The sequence below is a fragment of the Nicotiana attenuata genome, chromosome 8 (assembly GCF_001879085.1).
Source record: "Nicotiana attenuata strain UT chromosome 8, NIATTr2, whole genome shotgun sequence".
Classification (NCBI taxonomy): Eukaryota; Viridiplantae; Streptophyta; class Magnoliopsida; order Solanales; family Solanaceae; genus Nicotiana; species Nicotiana attenuata.
Window position 1 is genome coordinate 41195954 of NC_031996.1, and position 5206 is coordinate 41201159.

Sequence of the window (5206 nt, forward strand, 5' to 3'; positions counted from 1 at the left end):
ATCATTCTTTCTATTTCCCTTTTCAAAGCACGACAATCTTCGGTGCTATGCCCTTGGACATTAGAGTGGTACATGCACCGTACGGTAGGATCAAAACCTTTTGCATATGGGTCAGGAGTATAGTCGAGGAGCGGCTCAATCAAGCCAGAATGTTTTAACTTCTTAAACAAGTTTGTGTAGGATTCTCCAATGGGCATGAAATTATCTTTTTGCCTTTGTTTCCCTCCATGCCCCAGTTTTCTAAGGTTGTTGGATGCTCGAAAATGCTGCGGAGGCAAAAGTGCACTATGCGGTGCTGGCGCTCGCCATGAGGATTGACCCAGTTGTTGGACAGATGGTCAGACTTTGTTCGGATGATAATACTGGGGTGGATTATGTGGAGCTCGGGGAGGTTCATGGGGTCGGTATTGAAGCTGAAAGCATTTAGCAGGAATGCCCACTGGATCCTGTCGTTGGCGGGGTTCAGCAACATCTTTTCTATCAATGGGAGGACTGTCCCGAGCAACTTGTTCGTTCCATCTGAACCAAAATTCCCTAAAACTTTCCTTGGGTTTCTTTTCCATCTAAGATAGGGAGGACCGGTCTGGGACAATGTCTGTATTGTACTGAAAGTGTCGCACAAAATCTCGAGCCATGTCATCCCATGTATGCCACTCCCTGACATCTTGACGAGTATACCATTCCAAAGCTGCCCCAGTCAGGCTCTCATTGAAATACGCCGTCAGCAACTTATCTTTCCCGCCAACACTTCTCATTTCACTGCAATAACCCCTCAGATGGGCTACCGGATCTCCACGTCCATCATACAAATTAAACTTTGGCGTCTCAAACCCTTTCAACTTTCTGGACATCTCATCTTGCTCTTCTTTTCCTGTGAACTTTTCGTTTTCAACCTGAGTTCATTTCGAAAGATGTGATTGTATGAGTCAGGGACCTTGTGGGCAACCTCTAAGTGGTAGTATTAGGCATCAAAGGGGTTGAATTGGTGTTCTCTGTTGGACCTGAGGAGAGGTTCTTGAGAAGTTGTGATCATGGAGGTAATGGATAGGACAAAAGGGCAATTGTTGGGAAAGGTAGTTGGAGGACGAGTGATGGAGCTACGAGGGTGGTTGGGAAAGCTCTGATAAGCGGGAAAATATGGAGAGTATGGGGAATCATTTGGCACTATGACCGGAGTTTGGGTAAGGGTAGCATCTAGGAAGGTAGGTGTTGGCGGGGGTGGTGCCTTCCCAGTCATCCAAGCCAGATACATGTCCGCCATGTGTTGTCTTAATATCCTCACCTCTTCAACCAACCCATTGTCCTGTTCAATCAATTGCGTTTGGGCACCCGTATCAACCAACTCAGTTCTATTGTCATCTGGCATTGCCTTTCAACTTTATGTTGTAGAGAAAAGTTACCACTCTAAGAACCACAAACCAACTACCCTTTCTGCTTTGTAACAAAAGGAACAAAATGAGGTCATCACGTTAGTGTTAGGGAATTTAACAGCTAAAAATATCACATTGCGTGCAATGCACCTAGCAACAAGTAATGGTTCAAGAACGACTTCGAGGGTCACAAGGTCACTTGGCATCATCCCCACTTTTTCTTTTCTCATTTCTTACATCCCATAATTTCACCTCTTTTTTTTCCTTTTTGTTTCCTTTTTCTTTTAAAAAAATGAATCGATCGAACCCTATGTAGGTTGCCTACGTATCATGTCCCTCATGAATTAGACCAAGCGTAGTTCTTGAAAAGTAATGATAAATTAAACTAAAAAAAGGTCTTTTTGGATTATTCATTTACAACTTTCTTTTTTTTCTTTGATTTTCAAAACAAAAACGGGAAATATGATAATGAGAAACTCAACTCAACTATACTACGACAAACTCCGACACCAACTAAAAGATTATTGCTACTGGACATAACTATAAAGTACAAGACAGCATTAAAAAACATACTCAAAATATAAAAAATTCTCCTTAAGCAACTCCTGGATGCAACGGTCCTAACCAGACGGTCTTGGGGTGTTTGTCATGCTCAAACTCCGGTGACTAGATCCACACCTGTATGAGAAAATTAAGACAAAATAAAGTTAAAGACCTAGAACGCTAGGTGAGACAATAACCCTTCCTGTTGGACACATGCAGGACATGATTGTGACTATTTTTCTAAAATTAACCTATGTGGCTAATAATACAAGATTTGGCTAGGACACCGCAAAGCCGAGAACCTAAGATTCACTAGGAAGACCGGACCCTGTGGGTTGCCTACGTATCACGCCCCGAAAGACGAGAATCAGGTATGCGTAGTTCGGGAAGATTGGATACCGCGCGAGAAATAAAAATAACAACTAATTCAGAGAAAAACATTTTGTCTTTTGTTTTGAAAAATGATGAAACATGTAAACTCTTTTTGGGTTTTCTTTTTCCTCTTTTTTATTTTTTTTTTTGAAAAATAATAGGGAAAGTGCAAAATCTTCTTTTGGATTTTTTATTTTTTTTTTGTTTTTTTTTCTTGAAAAAGTGTGAAAGAAAATTATTACTAGGCCCCACTTGCTTCATTTTTCACACTTCACTCTCTCTTTTTTTTCTTTTTTTTTCTTTTTTCATCTGCCCTCAACTATCATTGGTCCACCAAATGACCCTTTTACCCTTGAAGAAATGCAACATGTAGCACACAGGATGCATCAGGATGGTCTTTTATTTTTTGGGTACGCCTGTCCTAGACGGACCCAACCCCTGTGTTCAGTCCCCAAAGTCAGATGCACGTGATGCAGACAAGCGTTCCTACTAGGGATCCGGCATGAGGCTATGTTATTCTAGGCTTAAAAACCTGTGTTTATTTGTTCTAGACCTGGCTTACCCGAGCGGACAGCTCGAGCCGAGGGGGAGTAGCGTACCGAGAATACAGAAGCTTCACCGTCTTTGCAACTTGTCCGAACCTCGTTCTAAAATTGGGATATGACTCTAATAGAAGAGAAGCTACACGAAGTGCACCCTCTCAAATGATTTAGAAGACTCAGAGAGAAGAGGGATTCAAAATAGTTTATTTACAGTTCAACAATATCAAAGCGGTAAAAAGCAACATTTAGCACCTTAGGCCCAAACATGTAAAAATAATCAGATAATAAATAAAGCCAATTATAACAGATATTCTAAGCACAAATTCTGAACTCTGAACCAGAAGTTCTGGGTTCTTTTCCCCAGCAGAGTTGCCAGAGCTGTCACACCTCTTTTTTACTACTCTGGACCGGTGTAAGGGAGTTTTTCCAATTTAAGTTACAATCGAAACGGGATTAATTATTTAAATTCAGAGTCGCCACTTGGGATAATTTATGGTGTCCCAAGTCACCGGTTCAAATCCCGAGTCGAGAAAAATTGACTCTGTTTTATAGTCCGCAAACACAGAAATCCGGGTAAGGAATTCTGTTAACCCGTGAGAAGGTGTTAGGCACTCCCGGGTTCCGTGGTTCTAGCACAGTCGCTCAACTATTATTATTGGCCTAATTATCTGACTTTAAAACACTTTTAAAAAACCTATGTGCTTTTTTTAACTTTTGAAAACCGTTTTTATTGATTTAAGAAATTAATTCAAGGTTATTTAAAATACATCGCAAGCCACGTTACATGAAATGCACCCGTGAGTCACGACACGTTCTATTTAACCTTGTTGGAAATTGAAGTCGGATCACATGAAATGCACACCCGGATTTCAGTAATTACAAATCACAACTACGTCACGGGAACCATACTCGTAGCCATGATAATTATTTACGCGCCGAAAAGTTTGCCTTCCCCTGTGTGGTCGGCCTAAAAATATTCTTAACTACCCGAATAATTAAAAGAAAACAACACGAGAATAACAAAATCTTTCTTAGGCTCGAAATCCCTTCTCATTATTAACCGACCCCAAAAATCTTGTTTTAAGCCAACAAATCCACAACCTAACATACAAAATCTCCTAATCCATCGCTTTTAGTTCAATGGTCGCCCAGAACCAAAATCAATAGGAGGTACTTAAGTTGTCCAAATGAAAAGGCAATGATCATTCATAATAAAATAAACAAATTACAACAAAAATCAGAGATAAGATCAAGCAGTCATAAGTTTGTAAATAAAGCGTTATCTTCTTGGTTTGTTCAGAAAGGGTTCTCATAATTCAACCCAGTATGCTACGACTTCCAATAATGAAGACTAATAGAGCAAAATAAAAGAGAAAAATAACAGAATCATACATACAGTTATCATCTTAAAGCAAACTTTTGATTGAATGCAATTATATTTGTTCTTCAACTTAAAAGAAAATGCTTACCCGAAAATGAACACAAAAATCTGAAACGGAATAGAACTAATCGCAACTGGAAACGACATCGAGAACCTCGAACGAAAAAACCTCGAAACAACCACCTCTAACGTTGATCCCTCGAACGGGATCTCGCCGGCAGCTCGATCACTCGAACAAACACCATATGGGCAGAATTGAACAAATTTCCATTAAAATCAGAACAAGCGACAACTCTAAAATTCAAAAATCAAAGTCGATGTTGGTTTTGGGCGTGCGGGTGTGTTTTTACCGGCGAGCTCGCCGCTGGCTTGGTGAGAGGAGAGTCCGGCGTTCTGCAACTCGCAACAGAAGAACGACGAGGGGGAGGGAGGCCGCGTCTGTTCAGCGGCTCTTTTTTGTCCTGTCGCTTAGGTCTCTCTGTTCAAAAATGCTTAAGAAGATCAACGCTGGGGGTCTTTCTTTTTGGAGTTATACGGCTATGCAGCTTCCTAGGTCTTGATTTTTTCATTTTTTCAGCTTTTGGCGTTGGTTTTTTTTTTTTTGTGGTCTTTTTTTGGCTGATTGCGTCTAGATCTAGGAGTCTATAGAGTGTGTCCCATTTTCAGAAAACGGCTCCCTGTATAAAGTGTAGGGATCTAGGTTTTATTTAGGATTTTAGGATTAGGTTAGCAGGTATTGGGCTTAGGATTATGGGCTAGATCCGAATTGGGCCACACTTGGCCAAATATACCTTTTAAAGTGGCCCTTTTACTCTAGTAGACTAAAAATATTAGCTCCTAAAATAACAACTTCAAAATTATGAACTCATTTCCAATTAATTAATGTAAAATTAAAATTAAAAGTGAAACTATTTTATATCAATTAGCTAAATAAATAAATAAATAAAAATATTATTTTGTAATTTTTAATTTTGTGACAAAATAAAGTAAAAGAGTCG

General features: G+C 39.8%; 1 long non-coding RNA gene across 1 annotated transcript; it reads right to left on the bottom strand.

The window, feature by feature from the left end:
* Positions 1730–4883, bottom strand: LOC109231327. The gene is made up of 2 exons (XR_002068792.1): positions 4297–4883; positions 1730–2048 (listed from the first exon to the last, which is right to left on the bottom strand). It is a non-coding gene; the product is annotated as an uncharacterized LOC109231327 (long non-coding RNA).